This window comes from Opisthorchis viverrini (assembly GCF_000715545.1).
Source record: "Opisthorchis viverrini unplaced genomic scaffold opera_v5_344, whole genome shotgun sequence".
Classification (NCBI taxonomy): Eukaryota; Metazoa; Platyhelminthes; class Trematoda; order Opisthorchiida; family Opisthorchiidae; genus Opisthorchis; species Opisthorchis viverrini.
In genome coordinates this window covers 459,825-476,838 of record NW_008752005.1, presented here as the reverse complement: position 1 = coordinate 476,838, position 17,014 = coordinate 459,825, and positions in this window count along the sequence as shown.

The following is a 17,014-nucleotide window of genomic DNA, read 5'->3' as shown; positions in this document are numbered from 1 at the left end:
GCGAATCACATGAATAGGAGGGGGACCTTTGGTTTGCTGGACGCTCAACTAACAGAAGAACGATGGGTTAAGAAGTTCCGGGCGCATGATTAACTATTTGAGTGAACAAACTGACACATGTTTGCAAAATTAACTTCAGCTGTACGACACCCTGAATTTACTGGTTGCAGATACCTAGTTCATATGAAGTCAGGCATGAGTATGTGGTAGTCTAGCCTATTGCCCATCTATCGTGTCCTGCTTCATCACTTGACTGTCCGAAGTAATAGCAACAGAGCTATCATTTGTAGATTATCAATACTTTAACTGACAGACAACTCAAGCATCAACTTAGGCGTCCCAAATCAGTGGGTGTAGTAAGCAAAAATGATCGCATGACTGCCATTTCTAGAATATATCCTCGTAAATCGGTAAGAATTACGGACTTAACCAAGAGGAAACTTTGAACCTTTTGATATCTTCAAATCTTGGGGCTTCTATCCTTGAAATTTCCTCACAAACAAGCGAACAGGAATGACGCCACTCAAACGTACTTAACGATTTGTCAGCCATAATAAGCCCAGATTATCCGTATTGGCAGTCTGGTAGGCTATTCTTCTCTTGTTTATTTATAAACTAGAAAACCTAAAAAAAGACTCCGTGAAGCTCATCTAAACTAATCGGAAGCACGTATCCACATTCAGTTAGCAACCCGATAGCATTGTTTGCAACAGTCTGACGTCACGGGGCATAACTGTCTGTTGTTTGTCAAACAATCAGTTCAATTCATCAGCTATGAACTAGGCACAATGGTTCCAACTGCTAAAGTTTCGAAAGTGGGAGAGTGTGGGACATAATTGGCATGTTTGGTTTGTTTGGGAACTGGGTAGCTACGCAGTGAAGGCGATAGCTTTGATACATGAGCGCCACTGATTGCGCGATTGGGCCATTTCTGCCAGTGTCATTAACCATTAGTGAGCTGAGTCCCGCGGTCCCCATCCAAGGAGGCGGCAGTTGCCGACCCGATTCACTTTACGGGTTAATGTGTCTGGGGTTGACAGAATCTGCCTCAGCCTACCCGATTTGAAAAGTGATCTCATCTCCAGCCAGTACACTGAAACCTATACAACTGCAAGTAAGTTTATCTACCAAGTCGATTGGATTGCCTGAAAGGAGGTCTATGTTTCATCCAACCCAGTCTCCCAACAGCACTTTACACCGGGAGTGTGAAGTGCGTACCAGACTGTGCGTCTGAGTTATTTAGGTTGTTTAAAATGGTTTGTATTTCTGAAGGACCTGAACCAAGGAGAGCGACATCGTCCGCCCACTCAATGTCCGTAACGTGACGTCCCGGAAGCAATTCGACGACCGAGGTTTCGGAAACAGATAGTGAAATTGCAGGCGGATCATCAATAACAACGTTGAACAGGAGAGGTAGGAGAGAGCAGTCTTTTATCATGGGCTCAGGTAAGGATTATCGTATGCTCGTACGCGCGTACAGCAGTTCGCGTACAACGCCATCTTATGCGATATAAATTTGGAAGAGACACCTTTGATCACCAGACACCACCAGAACTTCTGAAGATCGATAGAGTCAAAAGCATCTTCCATGTCAATAAAAACGACCAACGTGGAACGTTTGAAAGATGGTCCCGTTCAAGACTTAACTGCGAAAAATTAGTTCAGAGGGCACCTTAGATGTCAAGATAATCAGGCTGATGCCACGATGGTTTACGCATGACGTTCTTGCGCTCTTTTTTGAAAACTGGGTTGACAGCTAATGAGCTCCATTCAACTGGTATTATGTTTTCGTTCTAAATCTTCTGTATTATGGTTGTCGGACTGTTCACCGCGACCTCGCCACCTTCTTCGAAGAGTGCGTGATACAGATCGGCCGGACCGGGCGTCTTATCATGTTAGAGATTTGAAATTAGACACCGGATTTATGTTTTTGAGGGCAGGCTGGTGTTGATGTTACATTCAGGCCTGCTGCGTTCTTCCAGCGGTTGTGTAGAAAAAGGTCTGTTGATCGGTTCTTTGAAGTGCTCAGTCAATCGCTCAAGGCAACAAATGAGGGAATGGACTGCTGTTCCGTCTTTTTCGCATGTTGTTTCACTAAAACCTGCCTTCTGTTGACCGGTTGATTGAATCAGCTGAAACGGGGTGTGGCTGTTCCCAGCGTTTTCTGCTCCTGATTATCCAAAGTTTGAGGGATCTGCGTGCTCCATCATCGTCAGCAGTTGTTGGTATGGCCTTTCTGTTAGCTATAATATCTGTTGATGTCGACGACATCACTGTTCACTTAATCAAGTCAGATTGCTTGGACAAGCAGTTCTGAAAGCTGAGAGCATAGTTTCTTTAACTCGCCTCCGATCAAACTCTTCGTCATCCGCATGACTGTGCGTTTTCAGTAGCTTTGCAGCCAGATCAGCTTGATACCCTTGAGCAAATGAAACTTGTCGAAGTTGATAAATGGAGCTGCTCTGCAGTGCGAAATACTGACAGAAAGTGTAGTGACGAAGATAGCATGAGGTGAATCCAGTTGCGTACCCCAGAAGAAACGTTAATCCCCAACTGAGAATCTCTATCGGTAACTGATAGCCACATTGTTTAATTGAGCCCACTACTGTCTTGTGGTAAGTAGCCTCCAAATAACTCGATGTGTGCGTTTGTGTTGGAAGTTCGTACGGGCCAGGAACGGACGATGATCTGCACACAACTGAAGCAGTCGCTCCCAACTATTCGTACGCTTAGCATCGACTCCAATCTGCCACCGAACTGCTCTTCTTCCGAACTTATTCGTTCAACTTGGGCATTCAACTTTCCAAGATTATTATATACATCTTTTTTGCTGACCGAAGCAGTTGCGACGAAACCCGTCCTTTTCGACCCCAGAAGTGCACTCTATCGGCGGGTATGTTGATGCGACAGATAAACACCGCTTACCTCACCGACCTGCATGCGTGTTCCGGAGACATAACATATATGGACAGTTATGGAAAGCAATGTTTCAGCAAGAGATGTCTGTTGTCCAATTTGACATAGAGTACGAAAATCAAAGGCCGCAACGTGGATCAGATCTTTTGTGGTTGGTAAGTGATTATTTTGGTTTATCTTTCTGGGTGAAGGTTCAGACAAGTTGTAGTGGCTGGGTGGTTGGCGATGAGTTACCCAAGCCGAAGAGGGGGGTTTAGGTTGGGTACCCCACCCTGAGCCTTTGACTCAAATGACTGAACCGCGGGGCAGCGGTTGTCTGGGTTTTCTTTGGAGACCCTTCTTGGAGCTATTGACTCAATCGTCTGACCCACTTGGCTGTAGTGGGCCAGCCTGGTCCAAGGACGCAGGAAGTAAAGCATTAGTGTCTCATTCTCAGTATAGCTGCACCCAGAAGGTGCGTTCTGAGAAGTGCCAGAATGTTTGGTTTGAATGATGCGCCGGTGGTCACGGTCAGCCGCCGAGCGATCGGATTGTGCGGTTTTTAGAGCCGACCTTATATAACTCGTCTTTCCTAGAGGGAAAGCAAAATCAGTGCCTCCATAAATATGGACATGCTGGTCGCCTGGGGGAAATGCCTTACTGCTTTCACACTGCTCTGTCAAACAGCAACTCCCTAAGTTCATCGACTTTTTAAAGTGGGATCCGTTAGTTAATATCTCATTGTAATTATTTGGTTGAAAATTGGGTGATTTCGCTCAAATCGTTACTGTGTATCAATGAGGGGATGTTTTTGCTCCGCTAGAAATGCTTTTGATGTTTGAAAGCGTGGATGGACTAAGAACTGGAGCAAAGCAGAAATGGAAACGGACTTTGCATGCTCCGAGTGATTCAGCATTAAACAGTCTCACATTCGTAGTTTAACCGGGTCAATTTATCCTAGTTAAGCGGATGCACATGTAAACTTCAAAATTTGGAGCACATTGATCTGAGAGCGTACGGCAAGAGCGTACTATTGTGATTAAAGGAGTTGTGATCCCGAGTTCTGTCGATGAACAAATTTGGTAGCTCGATTAGGGAGCAACTGTCGGCGATGAACACACTAAGTAAGCTGAGTTCGTGTGCATACTCACTCACTTCGTAGACCATCTGTCAATTGGCTGCACAGTGACTGACGGGAACTGCACGTGATTTACTGTTAATCTGTCGTACCCAATCACCTGTGCCCAATTAACGATACGTTAGTTTCCCGTTTGATTCAGTTCCTGTTTTAGAAGTATGTGCCCGAGAACTGCCCTGAACTGATACATATCAACAGTGATCCGTCCAATGGAAGATGACAGAGCTGTGATGACTCCTGAAAGCTTCCCTGTCTGATACCAAGACATAATGACAGTAATAATCGTTCAGCTGTAACAGCCTCACGGTGCCTATCTACCATGCCACCCGCAGGAAGCACGAGGGCTGGTATACTGCCAGGCTGCCCAACTCTAGACAGGCGAATTCGAAAGGCAGAGGCCGGGTTCGAACCACGAACCATACGGTTGGTAAATTCTCGCTATAACCATTCAGCCGTGTCACTACCAAGACATGATTTTATATCTTGCTTTTTCACCCCTGAAATTCCCCCAGGTTGTTCGGTCATTCATTCATTTTTGAATGTTTCTAACGTTCGACTTCGAACACCAAACGACAATCGGTCCCTGGATTCGCTGTCACCGAAGCTGACGCATCCAGAGTAATTTGTAGCCTTTTTCAGCTGTGCAGTCAACACCGTTTCTTCTGTCAAGGTCCGTGCACAAAGTCGCTTCAGGCAACTGTCAAAGGACGAAAGCTCTGCTGATTTATCAGTTGCCCAAACATTTTACCTAGTCGACAAATTACACTGAAACTTGTATGGAAGAGCACATTGCCTTCTTTACAGTATGGTAGTAGGCAGATTATTACCTCATCACAATGCCACTCTCCATCTATTGAGGGTAATGATACAGCGAGTTGAAGAACCAACAGTGTGATCTGTTGACGAACTCTCAGCAACCTTCTGAGGATGCATTACGTATATACATGTATGGCGATATCTCGAATATCGTAGCGACTGAAACATGGGACGGCCTAGTGCAGCGCATTCGGTTGCCTGGACACAGCACAAACGAGAGATTCAGCTGGGTTTCAGGTGAGTCTCTCACAAAACCAAAACCAAATTGTTTTGCGAATGAGTGTATTTCACTAACCGACAGTGTGTTTGTAACAGATAAACAACAAAGTGTGTGCCACTTCATAATTTAACCGGAATCATCTCGACATTATGCTGCATTCTGTTAACTGCGATTCGTTTTTATTTGTTTGTTGAATAGTGAGTTCTCGCTGTATAAGTAGATTCGAAGTCTTCCTCTTGAGTGTTACTTGAAGAAACAATGGTCCATGAGATTGTCTACCTGATAATTATTGGAACTCCTTTGTGTGATGTTGGTCTTACGTACAGTTTGGACATGCCATGAATTTTTTACTCCAGTTTTGCAGGTCCATATTGCGTCATATAGGCTTGTCTCAGTAGATTAACCGCAATCCCCCATGCCAATTCGTTACACCTGCGGAGGTACCTGAAAGAGTTCATAGTTAATTCGAAGTTTTGATGGTCATATTCGTTAGGGGATGATAATCGATGAGCACCTCGCTCATCTATGCCACCGACTCGCATTGTGGAACCGACTGAAGTAGGGACCCATGTTCCGACAGGCACGCTTGTGCGTTCTGGACCATGTCCTGTAACGACCAATGAAGCCCGGGTTGTTTTTAGAACTTCCGCTACCTGCTTGGAGCGTGTACGTTGAGCAAGACCTGTGTACCAGTTAAATATTGGCGTAGGATTTAGTGGGTTGCTTGTCCAGCCCCTCTGGGACGCCCAGAGTTTCTGATAATCTGACTGGTTTCTGTTTGGAGTTTAAGATGATACACCATACGTCATACCGTTCCTAGTCACGGCGTGATCTGATGGTAGCGAAATACACTCGTTTGCATACCAATTTGGTTTTGACGGGTGGCCTACGTGGAATTCATCTAATCTCTAATCTACCGTCAGAAAAATAAGTTAATTTGCAAATGCGTGTATTTGCCAAACCCTATCAAATTTAGGTTCATATAGAATGTAAGTTTGGCGGAAACTCGGGAACAATGCCTTCCTGGTGAGCTCCAAGCAGGCGAAACCGGTCATCGGGCTATCGATGCGTCTTCAGCAACATTTTGAATAGTGTATTACATCTACGGAATGATCGGATGCTGTTTTTTTTGACACAATGGAAGCTTATCCATATGAATCACTCATGCTTAGTTTTGTGTCCAGCGTGCTGATAACATCTGTTTGTGTTAATGACAGCTGGTAATCGATGAACAGGGGCTCGTGTTTAACTAGTTTTTCCCGGGATATTCAATAAGTTTGCTCGCACATCCGGGTTTGACGGCGCTCAGCATTCGCACAACGGAATCGAAAAGTCGAAAGCTGTGACGTGTCACTGATGGAATAAAGCAATCGGGCAATTGAGTTCAGAGTACCAGTCCAACGTTTTAAGCCCTATTTAGGCATTCGGGGGTCGTAGCGATGCTTGGAAATTACTCCACCAGACATATCCACCAGAGGACAATGAAAGTTGGTGAGCTGCAAAAATATGAACGTAAATCAGGATGGTTTTTGGTTTGAGCACACACACAACAAAATACAACATTCTGGAGTAAAACGTCTTGCTCCAGTCATAAAATTTTTACAGCTGAGAACATTGTGCGACCAACGGACCCCAGGTTTGACAACACCTGATAACGCATGCGGGCTGCTCCATATCGAACTGCCACTAAACTCTGATGAGGTGAATGGGGTAATATATAACTGGTTGTTTGAAAACACTGGAGGAAAACATGAGTGCAGTGAGTAATCAACAATAATTTGTCCTGGATCTCGTCGTCAGATTTTTGCATATCTAATTGTTAGCTTAGGCAACAAACAGCCAAGATTGTTCTTTGATATGACAGAGCACCAGATTAATTGTACCAGGACAGAGGGAAGACTGTTCAAACGATAGTGAAATGAACGATAATTTCACAAAGTTGAACCAAAACAACTATCCTTAGTTTGACATCTCTCTGGGCACACATCAGCTCACCGCTTTATTTCAATGCAGTCTATTGTATTAGCAGGGCAGATTTTCCTCGGTAAAGTGTCCACCAAGGTCCGTGTTCGACTCATACAACTATACAGTACTGTTTACTTCTTGCTCAACTATTTTTTGTAAACAGATATCTGAGCCTGTGAATAGAATAACTAATTTAAAGTGTGAGGAGTATATAACTTTCGTTTTCAAAATTAAACCAAACGGAAGGATGTTTTTGATTAAATTTTTTTACTCGGTACAAAAAAATCAATTTCTACCTGCGGTTGGTGTACTTCTAGTCTCCCCAATCAACCCCGAATTTACCCAGGAAAAATTTGACTCATCAACGGACCAACGGACCCATCGATCGATAAAGTTTGATGGAGGTATTCCACGAGTTTTACCATACAAACAAGCTTTCAAAAGTGGCTTCTCCAAGTACAGTCAAGACAAGGTCCAAAATCTCGTGGCCTTGAAACGCTAGACATTTGCCATGAAAAATTTGATTACGGTTTGTTTTGACAACCGATACCTTGGTGGAATGGAACGGTCGAAAACTCGCCAGTTTGATTTGCTTCTGCTAGTTGCATAATCAGTTTGCTCAAATATAAGAAAGCTACCATCTCTTGAGAACACCCATTTATTGAAAAGTTCACCGAAATCTCTAATACCCGATTATGTCTCATAGCGAAGTGCATCCACCCAAAATGGAATAACCGAACCGATAATACGAGTTACTCTAATCCGAGTTTGACAGTGTGAGTGATTTGTCAGGAAGTCGGACCTAACTGTCCACCTAACTTGGGGGGTAGTTAACTGGATAACGACAACCGCACCATTGGTTTTGGGTGGACGAGACAAAATTTGGGACCGTAACTGAAGTGGCTACCTAATTTGAGGGCTACTTAACCGAATCACCAGTGTACAAAGATGCCATTGGCATATCATGACCGAACTCAGTCTGTCTCAACAAGCGATTATTAGATCATCTGATAGCATAACACAATCAAGATCATATATCCTTATCGTACTTACATAACTGAGTTTCTCGTAGTAAACCACAAGGGGAAAAAGGCATACTATACGTCTACGCAGAATGAAGATAACCGCATCATAATGCATATATACATATGTATAATTTCAGTGCTACTCTTTGTTTTATGTGCAAACCACGACAGACTGAAAATTTACTCCAGTTGAACACTAGTTATTCATTCAGTGATTATTTAACCAGAAAATATATATGTACAATTTAGTGGGTGTCGTTTAGGGACAATGATGAAAATGTTGGTCTAATTAGGATCACTTCCAAATCATTTGAAACAGAAACTAGTGTTAATGCCTGTGACGAACAGTACGAATGATAATTCTGGTGGGTTAATACCGCAGACGGGAGACAGTGGAGTCGAGTTGCATTCTTATCAAAGCTCATTGGTCGTGCCGGGGTTTGAACGTCGGACGTAGATCATCACTTCTGAAAGGGCGAACGTGTTCACGCTCCAGTGATATGGTTCATTTTTCCAACATTCTGAACGGCATTTCAGTAACTGTCCCGTGTGTGTCGACTAACTGACACCGTTGTCAGGACTCCACTGTCAGATAAAGCCAAGGACCTTGTAAAACTTCTGGAATATTCTTCATTGTTTGTAGGCAGCTGCAAGGTTTTCAAAAGTTCTAGTCAAGCCACTCGCGTCTGAACAACTTTGACAAGATTAAGCTCTTAGACACATTTTGTTCTCACCGGCATTTATCGCCTGTGGATGTCCCTGACCATGTCAAGATTTGAACGCTGGGCATTTAACATGCAAGAGTAGACAGGAAATGGATTGCCAAAACAAGAGCGTTGTGAAAATGGATTCTGAAAACCCCAGAACCACCTACAACTGACAAATAGATTCAACAGCTTCACTGTCTACATCTTTCAGATGCAACAGACGGTTGGAATGTTACTCTATCTTGAAGCTTGATATTCCATGTTCTCTCCAAATTGATACCCTACTTTTTGTAATTCTCTCTATCACGAGGCTATGAGGCAAGTATGTGCCCAATTGACAGCTTCATTAATCATTTTGCCAACCTGAACACTACTACCCTTGTATCGATGATACTACTGACTGGGAGGCATGCGAGTAGTATGTTTTCTCGTAAATCCGCTGTCTCTTGAAAAGTGAGATCTCTTACGGAATTTGTGGAGTCGCTTTGTAGTATTTGCTTGGATTTGAGTATCAGTCACTGAATATCCAGGAGCGTTCAGGAAGATGCTTTGAAAGAGAATATGGATATTCAGTTTTTGTAAACAAGGTGCATATGAGAGTTTCGCTCCCGTGTCCAATAGTCTGTAACCGGTCAGTTGGCATTTTCTAATAGGAAACTCCGCAGCGGAGGCCTTCTTACTTTCACCTTTAGCAACCTGATGCTAACTGTTACAGAGTATCCCTAACGTGGCAGTTTTAAATTGTTCGGCGTCATTTGTATCATCACTGTTGAATAAACTCCAATCAGCATCACCGTATGCACCATCGCTGCAATCCTCCATTTCATTACCAGCGTAAGAAATACCAGTCGCAGCAAAACCATCCAACTTCTAACCGTAAATAGTCAACAAGACGTTTTTGACATCAGTATCCTCCCAACAGTCCCTACAGGAAACTTCGGCCATATCAAACCACTGACCACTAACTTCAGCAGTACTTCAATCTGTAGAAGTGGGCAATGGTTGGTGGCTACTAGCAGTTGAATCAATCACCTAATCACTGTCAGTAAAAATCAAACAACTGTTCAAGCAAGTCGTCCAGCTGGAACGTCTCATGGCTTACTCGACGTATAAGCCTAGTTTTAAAGCTTCGTCTTCCCTTTTTGTTGACATCTCATCGTCAACAGCACTACTGTCTTGTGTCTACGGGTGCATTCTGTTGACAAGAAAGCATCTGAAAGTGCCAGATGGAGCCACGCCTTTAAAAACAGCAGAAAGAATCGGTTTTGAGTTGATCATTTGCGAACAAGCTTTCTGAAAACGTCATAAGCGAGAGATCCAGCTGGGTCCCAAGTGAGTCTCCTGTCAAAACCAAATTTGTGCGCAAACGTGCGAATTTCGCTACTTTCTGAAAATACTTGGTTCTTTCACATCTCTCATACCGCCTTGGGCACCGGATATCTGCTAAGCGGGTGATTTCGAAAACGCAGATTATATACTTAGTTCACCTGCTATCTTATGTGATTTGGCAGAATGTGCGACAAGTTCTGAATTAGCCGGCAAGGCACCGCACATGGACAGAACACAGTTTTGACCACCTGCGCTGCTACTGCTAGCAATTATCTAAAAACTGTGTTAATGTTACGCCGCCCATGTTTCAGAGCACTAGGAACGTAATGCCCAAATCCAAACACGTGAAAGTCGCCAGCATAGGCTGGGCGGTTCAACTTTCATAAAACCTGGTCAAGAGGTTGCTTAACTTGCCACAAACATTTCACAAGTGTGTGACCAGCATCCACCCTATGTTGAATATTTGTGTGCCTCCTTTTTTCATTGAGGAAACTACTCACAATGTTGCTGAAGACTCTTCGACAGTCCACGACCGGTTTCGCTCTTCTTGGGACTCGTCAGGTAGGCGCAGTCCCCGAGTTTCCGTCAACCTTATGTTCTACTTGAACCCAAAATGGAGTGTTTTCGAGAAACACACTAATTTGCAAATCAATTTGGTTTTCACGAGAGACTCAACTGAATCTCTCGTTTGTGATATTCTACAACTCCGATATCTCGAATATCGTGCCAAATGAATCATGAGGCGGCCTATGTGCAGCACATTCACTTGTAGAATATCGTAAACGAGAGATTCAGTGGAGTCTCTCATGAAAACCAAATTGATTTGCAAATGAGTATGTGCCTTCTCCTTTGGCAGTCACCTTGAGCGATGTGGAAGAGATATATTCACAAAGCGTCTTTAATTTATCGGGGTTGAGCAGATAGACATTTTTCTTATCCACATTCACTTCTCGTTTGAACTCTTCATTTCCTCTCCTGGCGCAATTATTTTGATGAGTCAACTCCAAATTTGGGGAACTGTTCAAAGACAGTGATATTATGGATGTGAATTCTACGCCTTCCAAAAACACTGAAATTTATTCTTTTCTAAAGTCGAAGAACGCAAAGAGTCGGTTATTTCATTTTCTCTCGGCAATTTTGCTCTATCGCTGTTGAACTTCACAGTGAACAAACTAAGCTGGCTTATGGCCAAAAGAGTAGCGGGCTAAACTTCCATTCGGAACGCCCTATTTCGACTTCAGGCAAAAAACTTCCGTACACAAACACGGGAATATTTGGTTATATTTGAGGAAGATCTAAGGAGTAAGGCCACAGATCTGAGACTCAGCAATTTAGCTGTGTGATTGAAGTCTGTATTGAATAGACTGGGAACAAAGGAATGACAGTATGCTGGAAAACCTTAAAAGCCTGGCTATCCGACATCATGATCACCATGTCTGGTGAACTTGCCAAACTGTGAAGTCTTACTTTCTGACAGAAAAGGAATGTTTTCACATGAATACATTTTACTGCTATTCACTGCTATTTTACTGTCCCTTCAATAACACAAACTTCGTGGTCAACAATGGCTGTTATCTTCAATGAGCTGGAAATGGAGTCAAACATGTGAGACGCGCTCTGTCATGATGCCAAAATCAGTATGCTCTTGGAGACATCCGTGCTCCAGAGTAAAAATAGAGACTATGAGCTCCTAAGTCTTGACAAAGTTGTTTTGTCTGCCTAAAAACCACACGTTTCCTGTTCCTTTATAGCCTCGTATTATTGGTATAATCATAGAGCTGATCGCCAGGTCGGTTGTTTATTGCGATCAGCCAAAGAAATAATCGATAAATTCGTTTGAGCAAGAGGGAGACTTTCAGTCACATGGCAGCCACTACTGTAGCATTGGTGGTGCACGTTGTCCGATAGTTGATTTCCAGATTTTTCCCCTGGTCCTACTGTTCGCCAGAAAACCCAATTGGGGCGTGTGCGCATTCATCCAACTGCTCCTGACATCCGCCATCCGCTGAGATTTACTATGGAAGCGCGTCATGATCCAGCTTAGCCTGATTCCAATTTTGAGAGGAATTGATCACAACAAAATAACCTCTGTGAGACATCTGGTTAATATCACCACTTAAGCCAAGGTTCGGAAAGAATGCAACATTAGGTAAAACCAGGGGTGACCAGGTAAAACCCGATTGAATGACGAATAAGACTCTCATGGTCGTTCAAAGATCCAGTCAAAGGGTTATAACGTAACTGAACAATGACTGGTCCTATGTCTTGTCTCAGTCGGACCCAATCAGACTGCTGCTCATGGCCGAACTGTAGCGAGTTTGGATCTTTCTGGAGGTTTGCTAGATGCACGCTGCTGATTATTCCTGCATTAACTGAATTCATTGACAAAACAGAATGTCCACTACGAAAGTCCAACTATTTCCTCATACTGTATAAAAAATCCAGACAGTAAATATGAGCAGCGGTGGCAACATCGTAGATGACAGATTCAGAGAAATAAGTACAGCGTCTCCCCCGAAGAGTGCTCGAATAACCACAGGAACCGGCCGAGATCGTACTCTATTTAGAAGCAAACACGCATAAACAGGCGCCGATTATAGCATATAAGGTAGAAACCCAAGGGAAGGAACCCCTTTTCTTTTAATTTTTGCATATGATCATCTTGTTTAAACAGTTACTCCGTTAAGGAATGTTGCGATACTTGCAGTTAACCTCTCAACCAATATAAAGCAGCCAGGAAACAGACAACAATTTCAAACTATCTTTACACTACACTGTTGTTCAGTTAGTTGTGATTTCCGTCGATTGTACCAAATTAGAGCATACAACTACAAAAGAATAAAATCTTACGAGTCGTACCTGACACAAAACGGTTCATCAATACTTGGAAAAACCGACATCAACTATCATTCTTCACTATGGATATTCTCCTCCTTATAGCGTTTTTTGAACAGATACAGTCTGCAAAAGAACTTTGCCACCTATGCACCTCCATACGTCGAGTTCCTTCTTAAACTGCGAAAAAAAGTCACCCACTTACTACGAAGCGTCCCTAGAGGGCTGTCACTCATTTGCAAACGAATTTAGTTTGGCAAAAGTTTGACCTGAAAACAAGCTAAAAATCTCGTTTATGATGTGAAATTTGGTTTCAAGTAGAACATAAGGTTGACGAAAACTCGGGGGCCGCGCCTACTTGGTGATCCCCAGGAAAGGCTAAGCCAATCGTCGCCTGTCGAAAAATTTTCAGCAACCCTATGATTAGTGTATTACATATAAGTTTCATCACTCTTTCATACAACACAAAGACAAACTCCAAAGCGACGATCAGCCTATGTGTTTATAACACTATGTGTTTATAAAACTTTAGAAATATTCTGAGAAATATGCTGAAATAAATTTGGTTTTTCTCGGGTTGAATTGCGATGATCCATAGGAAAACTAACGAATTCACAGAGCATGTTCTTCAGCGAAATTGTTGCAAATATTCCATGCTATTTTTTCTACTTAAATCTAATGCACCAAGAAATGTTGCGGACTTAAATTTTGTTACGAACGTTTCTGTGCATATTCCCATTATGGACGATGAAGCAAGTAAGTGGATGGAGATTTTCGAACTGATACAGCTCTATCACATCTTGGGTGAACTCCCACCGTACATTCCAAAGCAAAATGTTTCAACAAACCGGTTGAAGGGAGCAGAGTGAAGCAAGCTTTTCCTCAGAAGCGTGGAGAATTCCCACATGTGTTCTCAAAACATTACGAAATTTTGTACCTGGCAGAAATCTGGATAGCACCAGTTCATTGCTCTCTAAACCACAGAATCACAGACTGTCAGCATACGAAAAGACATCTTAGAGACAAAATTGACGAGTCACTTGTTAGGACGCATGGAAGCCTGGTTGTTTGGAGGTCGAGTTGTCTTGGAATCATCACTACAACAGTTTCTCACACAATCGACAACTCACCTCCATGTCAGGAAACATTTAGATGGGGTGGAAGTTGAACACGATACTAACCAGCCTAATTCAAGGCTCTGATGAGTTTCGCTTAAATTGCATGAAGAAATACAAATTACAAATGAATCGATTGGGCTTCGTTCGAAAAAAAGCCTGGTTCCTGTCCCCGACGAACAGTAAACGCGTCCTTTCCGAGACGAGGAAAAATAGTAACTCCGACTAGCAAAGGGGCATACACAACGTTCATTCGGAGGCAGCATACAAATTGGCTAGATAAAAAGCAGCTATACAACTAGGTAAAGGGCACAAACAAATGCCACATTAGTTGGGTATAGAAATCGAAAATGCGAGCGTTAGGTCGGCGAAGTTTCAGCAACCTTATGAGTAGTGCAGTACGAACAAACATGTATCGCGATATCTCGAATATCGTAGCGACCGAAACATAAGGCGGTCCGGCGCAGCACATTCAGTTGCCTGGAAGCATCACAAACGAGTGATTTAGCTGGGTTTCAGGTGAGTCTCTCGAAAAACCAGATTAGTTTGCAAATGAGTGTATTTCGCGTTAGGTTTCACTTTAACTGATATTGGTCTTCAGAAATGACAGAAGCTATCTTTTAATTTCGGTTCCGAAAGTAGCCGATAAAATCCCTACCAGTTAGGTTTCACTTCAACTGATATTGGTCTTCAGAAATGACAGAAGCTATCTTTTAATTTCGGTTCCGAAAGTAGCCGATAAAATCCCTACCAATATCTGGTGGAGTGCAACAGAACGAAAAGTCTTTGTGACTTCACTGCACTGCGGTTAAACAGTTTACGTATAGAGTAGCTTTCCTTACGAAGTAACTCTCTAATCGGCAGCTGGTGACAAGTGAAGAACATTTTGCAATAAAAATCCCACACAATTAAACACTTTCCAGAAGTCTTCGGAGCAGCGCAACCTCCCCGACTTAATATGAAGGCGATTCCATTTCTATTGAACTGAACTACCACCTGGTTTGATCTAACGCAGTTGAAGCAAAGCCGAATGGATCTAGAAGAAAACCCATAACGTTCAAGCAATCTAGTTGAATGAATCCGGTTATGAATTCAGCCAGCAGAAATTAACGAAAATCTTTTTAGGATCATGTGTATGGTGACTGACTGGTTGAACGATTTTGCTCCTGGTTCCTAAGACTTTCAGGAAATGTGATAGGCCTTAGCTGCTCACTCGGAAGGCGATCCGGAATGGTACTGCTTTCAAGAGGAAGTACTCATCGTGTAGGCAACACCTTCACTATCCGATGCTATTGCAAGCCTCTCAAAGCAAGGAGAACAGTCTACCGAACCAACTATCTGTCATGATGTTTCTGACGTTCTAACGTTCTCCATTGTGGCGTTTATTCTATGCATCTGGTGATCCCATTTCGATCAGGATCGCCTACTACATATTTTTGTTCGACAGACCCCTACATTCCTCTTGTTTGTGGTTGAAGTAATAAAGTGTCGTGATGAATCTTTGCAACTGAATTTCGAAACTTGTGTTTGTTAAATTATCTGGAAAAAACCAGCTCTTTGAAAAATAACAGGTGGTAAAACGTCCAAACCAGATAGGGTTTTACACTGAGATACGAAAACCACTGAGAGCGAGTGCATTTAAACCATCTGTTTCATGCATTACACCTACCTGTATCGTTTACTGTTTTTTTAATAGCTTCTTAAGCATGTAATCTCACCATGAAAAACAGCTGTTAAGGGGCATCAGAACTTAAAAAAAAGACAGAAAATACCAAAAAAAAACCTACTGGGCCCAGCTGAACGCTGAAAGTCTGAGCAACACAAAATAGGACTGTGATTGGGAAACTGCCGTCCACACTTTGATTAGGTGACTGGTTGGCTGGACGTGAGACGTCTAAATTCATCATGGCCAATGAATCGTATTTCCTTATTTTCTTGTCTATTTTGGGGGAAATCAAAATTAGCCGGAACCGACAAAAACCCGACATCATCCGTCTTGATTTAAACTGAATGACAAAGATGCGTCACATCTAATAATATCGTGATCATCCATTCACAAACAGTCTGCGGAAAGTGAAAAGCTCTGAAATGGCTTAATTGCTCAGCGAATTAGGCCGAACCAACCAGTAAATTAGGTTGCGCATGGGTGGAGATGATGGATCAATATATTCTGACGAAACCGTCTTAAATACAACTTTTCTACAAACACAACCGCGTGGAAAGAATGATGACAGCATAGTTTGACGAAGTCTAAACGAAATCCCTGAAGGTCGATGAAGCCCTGGTGTGAGAAATACTGTTATCCGTTCCGTCTACTTCGAATGTTATGTTCACGTTATGCTACGCACAGGACTGGGACGATGTTTTTAAATAGTTACGGTAACATTGGATGAGATCAGTTTCGGTGAGCAGCATTTGATCCGGACAGTATGTCCGGTATGAGGAAAAGTGAACTGTAGTAGTAAACTAAGGGTGATTTGGAACGGAACTGCCGTTTGCTGGGTTCGGAGCAGTAATCAATTTTTCACCTTGGGATATTCGGACATTTTTCCGGGATTCCATTACTATCATCACAGGAGGCCTGGTGACTTCAAGGTCATTGGCCCTGAATAGGAATTCTTATGCATCTACCCGATGAGCTCAGGACAAATAGGCTGGAGGGTCAATTTTACAAAAGTGACTAGCCCATTTTAGCAATCGCCACGCTTTATCGATTTCATCTGTGGAGAAATACTCGGTTATACCTCCGTTGGAAAACCGTTCATTTCCGTAGTAGGCTGAAACAGACTTGATAAGCCCATTGCCATCAGATTAACTCTTCAACTGACGATACTGGTTGCAATTTCTGTCGTTTGCCTCATCGATAGCAAGTTTAGTAGCTTAGTTAAGGAGAATTTCTGTAACGACTTGACGAAAGTAATGGGAGACTGATAGGCCACCATGTTTACGGACAGTTTTGTCACTTATTT